The sequence below is a fragment of the Propithecus coquereli genome, unplaced genomic scaffold (genome assembly GCF_000956105.1).
Source record: "Propithecus coquereli isolate 6110/MARCELLA unplaced genomic scaffold, Pcoq_1.0 Scaffold461, whole genome shotgun sequence".
Taxonomy (NCBI): Eukaryota; Metazoa; Chordata; class Mammalia; order Primates; family Indriidae; genus Propithecus; species Propithecus coquereli.
The window spans coordinates 2571781-2585629 of NW_012150408.1; the positions used below are offsets into that span (position 1 = coordinate 2571781).

General features: G+C 51.9%; 1 long non-coding RNA gene across 1 annotated transcript; it reads left to right on the top strand.

Moving 5' to 3' along the window:
* Positions 1-1800: 1800 nt before the first annotated feature.
* Positions 1801-12182, top strand: LOC105818982. The gene is made up of 6 exons (XR_001137936.1): positions 1801-1894; positions 2818-2934; positions 5580-8218; positions 8486-8552; positions 11323-11489; positions 11834-12182. It is a non-coding gene; the product is annotated as an uncharacterized LOC105818982 (long non-coding RNA).
* The last annotated feature ends 1667 nt before the right edge of the window (positions 12183-13849 follow it).

Genomic DNA, 13849 nt, shown 5'->3' on the forward strand with positions numbered 1-13849 from the left:
GGCGGGACGTGTTAACACTCCAAATTCCTCTGCCCCAGGAGAGCCTTCCCAGGGAAAGGTAGAGCTTTTCCAGGGAAGCGGGCCCTGGGAAATGTGGTGACAAGTATTCGAGCTGATTCTCCTCAGGGCAGTTTGGGAAAGCCTGGGTGAGTGATCACTGAGCGACCCCAACTCTGCCGTCCTCACGCTGAATGAATATAGGAGGCTTCCTCCCTGATTCCTAAACGCAGCTTAGACCATGTGGCTCCTGTGTCACCTTTTAGTGGCCCCTGGGCTTCCTTCCACAGATGAGCCTAGGGCCTCTCCCTGCCATTGAGTTTCCACAGAAATATGGCTCCAAGGTGGCTTTCACAGGTCGCACAACCCAGCCAGTAATAACAGCTAGATTATTAAGCACTCACGGTCCTCTTCGAGGTGGAAGACTTGGATTTGACCTTGGGTCTGTGCCTTTGAGACTCACTCAGTTTTTTCACCTTTAAAATGGAGTTGGTGACGTGTCTCCCTCAAACATGTGCTGTAGAGCCCCAGTGAGATACATAGTGTGTGGAACGTCTTCTTAAACTGCAAGGTACTCTGCAGCAGACAAGATATAGTTAGTGCTGGCTTCAACACTTACTAGTCCTGTGACCTTGGGCTCGTGGCTCCACTTCCTTGTGCCTCAGTGGGTTCATCTACAAAATAGGAGTGAACACAGTACCGGCCTCTCCTAGAGGTGCTGTGCTTTGAGCTTGGCAGAAAGTTGGCGGATTCTGACTCACAGAAGCAGTTATCCCATGGCTTCTCCTCAGAACGTTCTTCTAAGGTCGTCAGGCTGACCCCTTCATAGCAGTGCCCCAGAGGCAGAAGCTGAGATTCAGACTAAGAGCTGTTTGCCTTGCTGAGAAATGCAGAGCTAGGTCTTTCCAGCATGGGAAACCCTTTTTCTCACCACCCGGGGCTGTGTGGTGCCGTATCCTGGGACCTCCTGTCTCCCAGCAGCATGATGAAGAAAGAACACAGACCTTTCATATCTGTTTCCGTCTTTACACCTGTGGCACCACCTTTACATTCTGTTACTGTGGGTGAACTGTCTGCTCCTGGTGCAACCAGCCCCTCGTTAGACCCCAGGCCTTCTCACCCACTCAAGGGTGATTCTCCTTTCTCCTCTACATCATCAACTGTTCTCTCTTTTGTACCTTTCAGGCTTTTGTCCCTTGTAGTCACAAGAGTGAGCAGTGACCTCTGTGTTGTAACATCTACGAATCTGTCCTCAGTCCTCATCCTACTGGACCCATCAGTGGCGTAGAAAATGATGATTCTACACTTGTTGAAACCAAACACATGGAGGCAGCTTCCACTTCTTTTATTCTTAGTCCACGTCTAATCTAACAGTAAATCCTGTGTTCCCCACTTTCAGGTTATATGCAGAATCTGACCACTTTTAAGCGCCTCTACCGACCGATACTACCTTGGATCAGATCAATGTCATCTCTCACAGCATTACTGGGGCTCATGTTAAATAGCAATGTAAGATGGCAGGTAAAGGATTACAAATAAAAGCAAAATACATACTAGAGATAAAACTAACAATCTAGAGTAAATACTCAGACTTTGAAACTTGCAACCCCCCATGGCTTCAGGGCCTTTGCACTTCCTGTTCTCTCTTTGGAACACTGCCCAGTGCATTACTTGTACTCCAAATGCCTTCAGGCATTTTCTCAAAGGTCCTTCCTGACTTTATCTTTCTTCGTGGGGCATGTCACCACCTGACTACATATTGCTCCCTTATTTTTTCTCTTTCTCCCCAGACTGTCAGCCCATCAGAATGGAGCTCCCTGCCTGCTTCACCGCCTGGGACATTTCATTGTCTGGAATAGGCCCAGCTCCTCGTAGGGCTTCATTGAATATTGGCTGAGTAAGTGAAAACTGTAAAGTGCGCGTGCGCACACACACACACATGTCAGGTGGTGATGAGAGTTGTTGGTTCATTACTGACCTCTGGTGTGTGCTAGGCTCTGTCCTAGGCTGGAGACAAGTCAGTGAATGAGAAAAAAACAAAAAAGCTTCTGTTCCTGGGAGGTGACACTGTGGTGGAGGAGGGAGGGGAAACTCGTACAGTGAAGCATGTTGGCAGAGATGAGTGCTATGGAGAATACAGCAGGGCTCAGGGAACCCCGGAGGGCAGGGGTGGGGCTGGAGTGGACTGAGAGCGGGGGCAGTGGTGCAGGAGGAGACATGGGGGGTCGGGGGCCTAGATCCTGCAGGCCTTGGGCCCACCGTGATGACTTTACTCTGGATGATGTGGAAGCCATGTCAGGGTGCTGAGCAGAGGGGGAGAGGCCATTACCCACTACATGGCACGAAGGCCATGTAGTGGGTAATGGCTAAGGGGATGGGGATGGCTGCAGGGTGTCACTGCAGATGGCATAGACAGGGAAAGCTTCTCTGAGAAGGTGACAGTTGAGTGATCCCTGGTATTGTCAATGTTTCTAGCTTCTGTAAACTTAAAGGGTTAACATGCACATGCTGGGCAGTACTCGTTCTGCATAAGCTGATGATACGCTGACACTTTGCCTTGGGCTCCTGCCTCCCTCTCACCCACCATCCCCTCTGGAGGAATCCTCCTCTCGGGGTGCACTTTTCAAATACATGCTAATTTAGTGTCTACACCCCAACTCCTTCTCCTGTGGGTTTTCCCACTGGGGCCTCTAACCCCCTGTGCGAATCACCCCAGCACAGAAACCAGACTACGGTGGACAGCCCTATGCCCCAGAGCCCTGAAAGTATTCCCACTGGCCCATCCTAAGTCTGCTGACCCCTCGTCTTTTCTCCCTGCAGGAAGCACAGGACAGGCTCCTGCCCATAATCCCCGGCCCCCTCCCCGCGCCTCCTGACCAAGCCTGCTGCACCCTGTGTGGCCCTGTGTGGTATGCTATGCCCTTCCTCTTGCGAACTGTGAATAACAAATTGTCTTTTTAGTATATTCATCTTCTGATCTGATGGCCTTATCATACCTCAAATATTTTATTAATACAGAATATTTAGACCAGCCTTGAATGACCAGATTGGACACACTTAAGAGAGAACAAATGAAGAACATATGAACTGTGCTTTTCCCAATATTCTCAATTCCGTATTTAATATACGATGGTTTTTTTGAATGACGTGGTTGAATTGCAGCTCTTGGTGGGATCCGCAGAACTCACTCTGATGACGTAGCCTTCTACCTCAGGTATCCTGTAGCCCAAGATTAGGTACCAGGTTATGGTGTCAGCAAATTTTTGTCCCAGTAAGGATTTTTGGATGTGATCTGCCTTGGATGCCATGGACACCATGAACTGAATCTTTTCTTGGTCCTGGTGATCAGGGCATTGTCTCTTGGCCAGTGTTTATCCATGGGTGTCCCATGATGTAATACAGTGTGAGCCTCTCCCTGGGTTCAAAGGTACCAAATTTGTTCATGCTGCTTTTTAGTTCTGAAGAAATGAAATTTTATATCTGCCACCTAGAATCTGTTTCCTCAGCTTCACAGAGGTTTGTCAGAAATGGCAAGATCCCAGTCACCATGCTGTGTAGAATGACTTCAGCTTCCACATGTCCACCATGGGGCCATCATATTTTTGGCCCCAGACAAGTTCTAGGGCAACACGAGTGGAAGTTGCGCAAGGGGTGTCCAGGTTGTGGCCTGCAGTAAATCTGCTACTTAAGACAAAGTCAGCTGCTTTATCATTGGCATCTATAGGGATGTTCAGGGGCCTCAGGGCCCAGTGGACAATTTTTTTGGTGAGATTCCCTCCCAGTTTCAAGGCCTGCTCCTTGTCCTGCCATCGTCAGTTACTCAGTCACCAGACGTTCGCTGGGCGCCCTCCGTGTGTCAGGGCCTGGCTGGGTGCCGGTGCAGGGATCAGCAGCACTGACGATGCTGTCCCCAGGGGCTGACCCTGTAGCAGAGCAGATGGACCAGTGGGGAAGACGAGTTCAGATCGGGCCAATCCAGATGAAGAACGGAAAATGGGCGATGGGATGGAGGGTGTCCGTGGAGATGTGTGGGAGGTGGGCAGAGAAGTGCCCTGTGGAGAGGTGACGTTTGTGCAGAGGCCAGGAGGAAACGAGGGAAGGACCATCAGGGGAACAGGGCCCCAGGCAGGGGCGGCTCCTGCAAAGCTGCTAAGGTGGGAGCCAGCTTGGAGTTCCCAGAGGAGTTGGGAACCTGTTTTCTTGAAATAGCCAGAGTAAATACTTTAGGCTTTGTGGCCATACGGTCTTTGTCACAACTACTTAGTTCTGTCGCTGTTCGGACATAGCCATTGAGAACTCACAAATGAATGGGCCTTGATGTGCTGCAAAAACAGCTGATGGGCACAGAATTACATATTATTTTCATTTGTCATGAAATAGTGTTCTATTGTTGATTTTTTTCAGCCATTTTACAGGGCCCTTCTAAAGGCAAGAGCCCTGAAAAACAGGTGGCAGGCCCAGCTTGTCCTGCGGGCTGTAGTCTGCGGCCTCCTGTGCTCAGAGCATTGGAAAGGAGGCTGGAGAGGGAGCAGGACGGCAGCAGAGAAGGCTCAGAGGGATCCGCGGGGCCTGCCCACCACGGCCTGGGAGGCCGCCCTGCAGCTGTCTGGCTCCCACATCCTCAGGGACATCCTTGTCTGCAGTCTCAGAACTGGCCATTACTCTGGGTAGTGGGTGTCACCCGGGAACCTTCGGTAGGAAATGAGCTGTGTCTGAGCAGACATATACAGGCTGCTTCCTCCCGCTCTGCCTCTGCTGTGCAGCCTGCAGAGAAACCCTTCCCCTCTCTGGGCTTCTGCTCGACCATCAGCAAAATGAGGCACCAGGTAAATGAGCTCCCGCACCCCGCTCAGCTCTGACATACTATGATTTGGTGTTTGAACACATCTCTGCAGCTGTGAGTCTACCCTCGAGCACCATGGACAGCGACGACAAAGCTCACATGTTGGGGCTGACCTGAGTTGAGTCCAGGATCGCATGATTGTGCGTCTCAGTGCTGCCTCCTTCATGGCTACTGAGGTCACCTCGGGCAGAGGAGGATCTGGGGCCATCTATGTTTGTGAGGTCCCCAGGTTATAACTTCCTGTAGGGTGGCCGGATGCTGCTGCTGCTGCCACTGAACATCTGTGGGGTGTTTGCACACCCCCAGGGCTCCCAGCTCTGACAGTCATGTTCGGGCCTCTGAAAGGGAAGCACTGGGAGGCCACATGGAGGGGAGGACAAGATGGAGTGACAGTTCCCTGGAGCCCACCCATCATCTGCCTCCCTCTCCTCCCCTCTTCTCTCCTCTGCACCCTCTTTCTCTGTCCCAGGAGTAATTGGCAGTGGCTCCCGGTAGGAACAGAGACCCTGATGGGCAGGTGGGGGAGGGAGGGGCCCTGTAAGGGATGCCCAGCTGGGAGGCCTTCCTTTTTCTTCTGGGCGAGACCAGTTTCTCTTCACTCTGAGCATTTGGGGACAGGAATTAATCCTCCCGGTCGCGCTGTCATTCACTTGTCAGTTCCCTCAGCCGGTCTCTGTCTCATTAATCCGTTTGCTGCCTCCTATACAGAGTTCATGGTTTTTTCTCTTGTTTTTTTAAGCAAGAAGGGAAATTTAGTAGGAGAACTCAGGGAACCCGGGATAAACAATGGAGGAGCCCAAGTATCGAGTAGCTGGACTTCCCAGAAGACTGGCACGGCAGCTGGCGAGCCACCAGGACCAAGTTGCTGCATTTCTCCTGCCACCCTGAGGCCACACCCTCTCTCCTCTGCAGCTCTCTGCATGTCACTAAGTCCTGGCGGTGAATCCATGGGCTCTTCTCCGCTTCTACTGCTCTGGTCCTAGTTTCAAGTTGTGTCCTGTTGTCACCTGGAAAACTGAAACAGCCTCCTAATTTTTTTCCCCAAATCCACTCACTCCTGCCCATTTGCAATATAGTGTCCTCACTACTGCCAGAGTGAATTCTAGGTGGAAAATGCAGTCCACGGTTTTGGTGCTCCTAGGGGATGCACATCAAACCTTGACCACGGCATGGAGCGGGATTATCACTGACCCCTCAGTGCCTTTGGCCTTAGTGCCCTCTGTGTTGGGGGTCCTGCCTCTCTGCTCCTTGTCACTGTCAGGCATGAGAAAGGGTTGGCTGATGACGAGTGAAATATCATCAGACACGTGGGCCCATGCTGTGAGCGCCGGCGCCGTGAGAACCACTTCTGTGTTCCTGCCGCTGCGATGAAGGCAACGCTCCAGATGGAGCCGGCTCGGGTAGCCTGAGTGCGGAGCGGAGAGGACGGGAGCAGAGCCAGGGCGGCACGTGACGTGGGAGAGGAACACCCCGCTGTGCCCTGCCGAGTGGGGTCGTGTGTTACTCAGCGTCACCCAGCCTGCCCCGACCCGTGCACAGGGTCTGTCAGTTCCTGTTTATTGCCCCATCTCTGCGGGGCACCCTGTGGCCTTCCAGTGGTTCCGTGACACGCTCCCCCCACCTTACTCTGTCAGCGGAAAGTTCTGCACACCCGTTTGCCCAGTTCACGTTTCTGCACCAGTGAGCTCTTGGCGCAAGCGTGAAGTTCTCGGGAAAGGATTGGCTGCCTGTGTTCAAGGCACCCGACAGTGACTCTCTATCATTATGTGTCTGTCACTAAACTACAACGTCCATGAAGACCGACACCACAGATTTTGCTCAGGCTGCTTCGAGGCCCTGCTGCGTCCCCGCTTGGTGCCAGGTCCCTGCTGAGGGCTGGGGCGAGTCAGCAGGGGCCCTGATCCGGCACCCCCACCCCATAGTGGGGGACACAGACACGCAGGAGGCAGGGCAGGACGCCACCAAGTGTTCTAGCAGGTACTGAGGATAAGTGAGGCCAGGCAGAGGGAAGGCAAGGGAGACTGCCCGGAGGAGGAGGTGTCTGAGCGGGTGTGACGCAGGAGGTGGAGTCGTACAGGGGGAGCATGCTGGGCGGGGCGGGGTGGGGGTTGTAGAGCGAGGAGACAGGCCTGAGAGAGGACGAGCCCGGAGCAGCCAGACCCGAGGGCGCTTCTGGCGTCTTTATTCCTGACAATCCGAGTGTTTTTGTTTCAGCAACTTCGCAAGTGCAAAGCAGCACGTGGTGCTTGCACACCCTGTGAGAACCAGAACTCTGTGTCGTCAGCTTCTAGAGGACGGGTCGTTCCTTCCCCCGGGGAGGAGGGCAGCTGGGGCAGGTGCAGGGAGGATCCTTAGCTGGGCTGTGAGGGGACGGAAGTGGGCTCACCAGGCAGGGGCGCAGCGGAAAAGGCAGGAGGCCCGACTGCCAAGGGAGTGGGCAGAATACAGTCCATTCTGTCTGCCCGGAACAAGGGGCTTCCTGGGGGCAGGTGGCAGCAGAGCACATGGGCACAATGGGCGATGCTCCGTGGTGCTCCAGACTAGAGCGGGGTGAGGAGCCCCTGCCTCTGTGCCAGGCGAGCCGTGTTCGGGTGCAGGAAGCACAGCAGCACAGGGGCTGCCCAGAGCCTGCCCGCCCAGGACACTGGAGGCTGCCGGGTGGGCGCTGGGAAGCTGATGCCCCACGCTGCCGGGCATCAGGGCGTCTGGCCCAGGACGGCTCCAAAGCCAGTGGCTCCTCCCTGGGGCACCTAGGTGTCCAGGCCCGAACCAGATGGCCCCTCTGGGTCAGCAAGCAGGTGTCATGTAGTGTCCCATGTCTGATCTACCAACTCTGGCAGCCTGCAGTGGAGGCTTAGCAGAGTCCAAAGCCGGCTGTGTGCTCGGCGAGGGAGTGCCGTGAGCATCCGCCAGGCCTGCAGTGGCCACCAAGGGGGGCCCTATGGTGTCAGGGCCAGCCATTTGTCACCCCAGCAGAGATCTCCCCTCAGGTGGTGTGCAGAGGAGCCGAGGCCCAGAGGGAGGGAAACCCCCTCCAGTCCAGGTCCCCGTCCCTGCCCTGGCCACCAGAGCCCTCCGGGTTCCTGTTGTGACCCAGATGAGAACAGTGCTGCACGCGACGGGGATGCACATATCCCACGTCTGTGTAGACCCGCACTGTTTTCCTCCTCTTGTTTTCTGTGTCTTCGGATATTTAATGTGCTCTGTGTGTTGTATTAATAAATGTGCATTTTAAAGGATGGTGAGATGACCACCCGTGACCCTGAGGTCTGGCTCCAGAACTGAACTCCCAGGCACGTGCGTCCGTGTGTTTGCAGCTGGTCCCGCCCCAGAGGCCCCGCGCTCTGGATTTTGTGTGCATCGTTCGCCTGTGCACAGGTTACCGTGTGTCTACACAGGGTAGTGTGTGTGTGTGTGTGTGTGTGTGTGTCCAGCTTTACGAAAATGGCATAATACGTGTAAACATCGAAGATTGGCATTTTTTACTCACGATTTTACTGTTCCTGAGCCTTATCCACGCTGATGTGTGCAGCTGTAGTTTATTTTCACTGGTGTGGAAACGAATTATGTCCACGATTCCAAGGTTATTTTTGAGGTCCCCTGTCCATCGATGTTTGGGTCATTTCCGTTTTGTTCTATTACCAGCAACCCCGCTCTGAGATCTTCCTGGGCGTGCCTCGTGCGTGGGCTGAGTGGACTTGCAGGGCAGAAGGTACGCGAATGATCACCGTAACAAGAAAACACTGCCGCGGTTCCCCAGTGGTGGCCCCCGTGGACTCTGTCATCGCAGTCCTTCCGGATCCACTGGTCCCCCGTCCCAGCCCTGGGTCCTGTCGGACACCTCCCTTCCCGCTGGGCTGCTGGGATCCACCGCCTCTCGCTGGGGTCCTGATGTGCATCTCCCTGCAGACCATGCATTGGCTGTCCCTGTTTCCTCTGCTGAGAAACGCCTTCTCGCGCCTTTCTGTCCCTGCTTCTCCCTGTCCTGCGGGTGCGCGTGAGCTCTGTCTGCGTCCTGGACACCCGTCCGTGCTGGTCATGCGTATCCCAGATGTCGTCTTGGTGTTTGGGGTTAGTCTTTTCTCGTTCCTTCTGACGTCTGGTAAATAGAAATGCTCAGTTTTACTGTAGTCAAATCTATCAACTTTTTTATGCTTGGTGAGCTTTTTGTTTCTTGTTAAGAGGTCATTCCCAGCCCGACTCCTTAGGGCTATGTCCCTGTATTTTCTTCTGGGTGTTCTAAAGTTTTCCCTGTGAAATTCAGGTCTTCGACGTGTCTGGGGTTGTGGGGCTGTGGTGTGGGGCCAGGTCCACCTTCGCTTTCCCTCGTGGACGCGCACTGGTCCCCTGCACTCGTACGGGGCCTCCGTTCTCCAGGCTGGTGTCAAGGGACCTCTTTACGGCCCTGCCTTCTGTGTCTTCTCCCTTCTCCCTCTTTCTCCATCGCACTTCCCGGTGTGTGTGAATCCCGCAAGCAGCCGAGGGATGACCACGGGTGTCTGGCGAGGGCAGAACACGCCGGGAGGAGGGGCTGAGTCTGCAGTGACCAGCCGGTGACCTTGCTGTCCAGCAAAGTCCCGCATGTCCAGTCTGACTGGCAGCTCCCGAAGGCAGGGTGTGGTCTCTCCTCCCGGCTTCCCCGGAGCTCAGCACTGGGCCTGGCTCCCTGGGGCTGGCAGCGGAGGGATGGGCCCCACAGCCACCCTCCCACCTGCCTGCCGTGGCTCTGCCAGTCTGTCCTAGAGCCCGCTGTGGCCCGTCTCCCGACATATGCCTGCTGCGGCTGCCTGTCCTTCCCTGCCCTGGCCTTCCCGTGTCGAGTCCAGGCTCAGGCACCCACGGTGGATGGACCCTTCCCTCCCTGCCCTCGCTTCTGCCTGGTCGTGAGCTGGGGAACCCTCGGGCAGCCCCAGCACCCTCAAGCCTCGAGCCTTGAGTGCGTCCTGACCAGGAAATTCGATATCTGCCGTGGGGGCTGGAACTGTGGCCCCTGATCACGGGCTTCCCGGCCATCATTTCTCCTGAGTTCCCACCCTGAGGAGAGGTGGTCGCCCCTCCCTGGCCCACACCAGTAGCCGGCACTTGCTCCAGCCTCTGGCGCCTCTGCCTGGTCCCTCCAGCGCCGTCTGGCTCTCAGGCCCCTCCCGACTCCCTCCCACAGGGCCAGTGAGGCGTCAGGTTCTAGGATAGGCCCCTCGTACCATTATTGTGGCCCAGAGCCCTGCTCTGTGATCATAGCACGGATGGCGAGGACGCACTCGTGAGGTGCCAGACACTGGTCTGCGTGCTTCAGGGAGTCCTCACAGCCCTGTGAGGCTGGCTCCACGCATAGGCCCATCTTGCAGATGGGCAAACTGAGACTCAGAATGGTTAGTGACTTGCCCAGATGGCTCAGCAGCCCTGTGAGCGAGCTGGGGTTGCAACCTGAGCTCTCTGGCAGCAGAGTCCGTGCTCCTCACGTGACACGACTCAGTCCCTTCAGACCCTGAGCAGGCCTGAGCTCTGCCTCCTGGGGGCTGGGCTGAGCCCCCCCGCCCCCAGAGGGTAGAAGGGCTTTGTCCCCGAGCCCTGGATTCGTGGGCCTGGGCCTGCCTCAGCCTCCCTGCCCGTGGAGGATGCCCCCTGGTTCCTAGGCTGGGCCAGGCCCATGGTGGGGACTCCGCCCGCTGCAGGGGCCCAGCTCCCAGTAACAGCTTCTCTCTTGTACACTCGCCGGCATTTCTGAGAACGTGTGGATGCTGGGCCACGGCCTCAGCTAGAGGTTTCCAGACTGCGGGGCCTCCTGGGTAGCCCCTGCTTCCTGAACCCTCCTGCCTGGCATGGGACAGATTTCTAGGGCCACCCATGTCAAGGTGCCGTTGAGAAAGGTGCTAACCCACATCAGGCTGGTTGGCAGCTATGCCACGGCCACACATCTGGGCTTTGGTGTGAATGCCGAGACACCAGGTCCTAGAAGTGGTATTTGGAGAGACTGAATTTCACCAGAGTTGTGGCCCGTGCCACCCTTAGCCTCATGAGAAGCGGTCAGCTGTAGTGGTTCTAAGCCAGGATGTTTGGGGTGTTTGGTTTTGCAGCAAAAGCTAACTGACACACCAGTTGTTTAAAGGTCTGTCTTTTCTCCAGGGATTTGCGATGCCATCTTAACTGCATACTACATTTCCATGTAATTGGGTCTGGACTTCATTCTGGTTACCTGGTCTCATTATGCACATACCAATACCACATACTTAATTATTGGATGCTTTATAGTGTGTTTGAATGTCTAGATATACCTACCACTAACCCTAAAAACAAAAAAAGCAGTGATTTTCCCAAGTACTCTTGCTTTTTAACAATAATTTAAAATAATCTTGAGTAGCTGCCAAGGTTTTTTAAGCTAGAAGTATTGACCTCTTTATGTTAAATTGTGCTGTTAAAAACATGGAATGCATTTCTCTTTGTTTAAGTCTAGTCTGTCTGTTTTTTGTCGTTGCTGTTTGAAGAGGTGGGGCCTTGCTGCGTGTTGCCAGGCTGGAGTGCGTGGCCACTCACCGGGCAGCCACCGCGCACTGCGGACTCGAACTCCCGGACTCCACGGCCCCTGCTCCACCTCAGACTCCCAAGTAGCTGGGACTACAGATGCATGTCACCGGGTCAGGCTTCACCTGTGGTGGGTTTTTTTAAACATTTATTTTAAAGTATTTTAGTCTTTTCCTCACATATATTTTCATTATTTTTTGTGAAGTTACTCCCAGATATCGTCTTTAAAATATTGATATAGTCAATGCAGTCTTCCAGTTTTTTGTTCTTTTAAAATATATTTGTGTCTATCAATTCCTATATATTAATTTGATATCTAATCATCTTGCTAAGTTTCCTCATTGTTTGTCATAGCTTTTTCATTGATTGCTTGGGGTTTCCAGAAGTGTTACTGTATCATCTGAAAATAGAAGTAATTCACCTCTTCCTTTCCAATTCCTTTTTTCAATATTTGTATATATTCATGGGGTGCAGGTGCAGCTGTGCTACACTGGTATATTGCATCGTGTGATGTCGGGGCCTTCGGTGCACTTCTGGAGCACCGCACGGTGTGCCCACCAGGCAGCCTCCATCATTCACGCCTTCCCCACCAGCCCCGCTTCGGGTTTTCTTTCCGGTTCTGCTGCCTCTAACTGTGTCTGACTGCATCGCCTCAAACTGTCAACACAGCTTTAACGAGAAGTAAAGATTATGGTCTTCATGCCTTTTCCTTGATTTGCATGGAATGTATTCTGTTTCACTATGAAATTAACTGCTATCTTTTGGACTTTATTATGTTAAAACGTATCCATTTATTAAGTGTCTTATGTTTGAGGAACGGGTTCTGGATTTTGTTGAAGGCCTTTTTTTGGCATTTATGGAGATGATCATATGATTTTTCTTTTCAATTACAATGATGAATTATATTAATGGATTTTCTAATATTGAACCATTCTTGCATTCCTGAAATAAACTGCTATTTACTCATGAGGTATATTCATTTACATGAAATGTGCCATTAGATGTTTGCTGTGATTTGATTTAGAATGTTGCACTGATGATATGTAGATTTGCATTTATGCAGCTTTTATCAGGTTAAGACACCTCATAAAGAGCATTTGGAGGTTTTCCTTCCTTTGCAGTGATGAGAAACAGTTGAAGTAGCATTGAGATTATCTGGTTTGTGAAGGTTGGAAGAATTCCCCTGTGAAACTATATGGGTTTAGTGGGGTGGGTTGATTACATTCTCTATTTCTCTTACGGGAATTTTTGTTTAGAATTTCTCTGGCTCCTGGGTCAGTTTGGGGTAATTATTTATTTCATCTAGGTTTTCAACTTTATTTGCATGAAGTTGTTCAAAGTAGCATCACTTTAAAAAATTTCCTTTATTTCAATATACTTTCCTCTTTCCACTTTTTATTTTTTCTTTCTTTTTCTTTTCTTTTTGAGACAGAGTCTTGCTTTGTTGCCCAGGCTGGAGTGCCGTGGCGTCAGCCTAGCTCACGGCAACCTCAAACTCCTGGGTTCAAGTGATCCTCCTGCCTCAGCCTCTGGAGTAGCTGGGACTACAGGTGTATGCCACTACACCTGGCTAATTTTTTCTACTTTTACTAGAGATGGGTCTCGAATTCCTGACCTCAAGTGATTCCTGCCTCGGCCTCCCAGAGTTCTAGGATTCTAGGATTACAGGCGTGAGCCACTGCACCCGGCTCCACTTCTTATTTTTTCTGTTTGTGCTTTCATCTTGATTTGGTTAGTGATATGTTTGTCTATTTTCTTTATTTTCAAATATCAGCTTTTTGATTCGTAAGCTTTACTATTTCTGTGTGCTGATTTTTGCTTTTTACTATGCACTTGTTTCTCCTTTGACTTTGTTCTTTTCCTAACTTTTGAGTTTGGTGTTTCTTTTCATTCTTTCATTTTTGATGTAATTTTCTTTGCATCATTGCTTTAATTGTATCATGGATTATGGTAAAAGGTGTTACCATTTTAAAACAAATTCTATAGTTTTAGTTTGTCTTTTGGCCCAAGAGTAATTTAATAGAGAGTTAATAACATTTCCAGTAGGAAAGGATTTTTTGATTTTTTCAGTTGTTAGTTTTACTGTATTGTGATTAGAGTATGTATTTGGATTATCTCTGCCTTATGGAGATGTTTACTTTGTGCCTTAATAGGTGGCCAGGTTTCATAAATGTTCCATGTGTGCTTGAAAAAGTGTGTTCTCTGTTATTGGAGTACAAAGTTTGGTATTACATCCATAAGAGACTGAGGGCTTCTGTATCATTTCATTTTGGATTTTGGCCCTTTTAACCTGTCTTGGATTCAGAGTGGCATGTTCAACCTGTTACAAATATGTTATTTCTCCTTGCATCGCCTATAGGTTTTTTTTTTTGTTTTTTTGAGACAGAGTCTTGCTTTGTTGCCCTGGCTAGAGTGAGTGCCGTGGCGTCAGCCTAGCTCACAGCAACCTCAAACTCCTGGGCTCAAGCGATCCTCCTGCCTCAGCCTCCC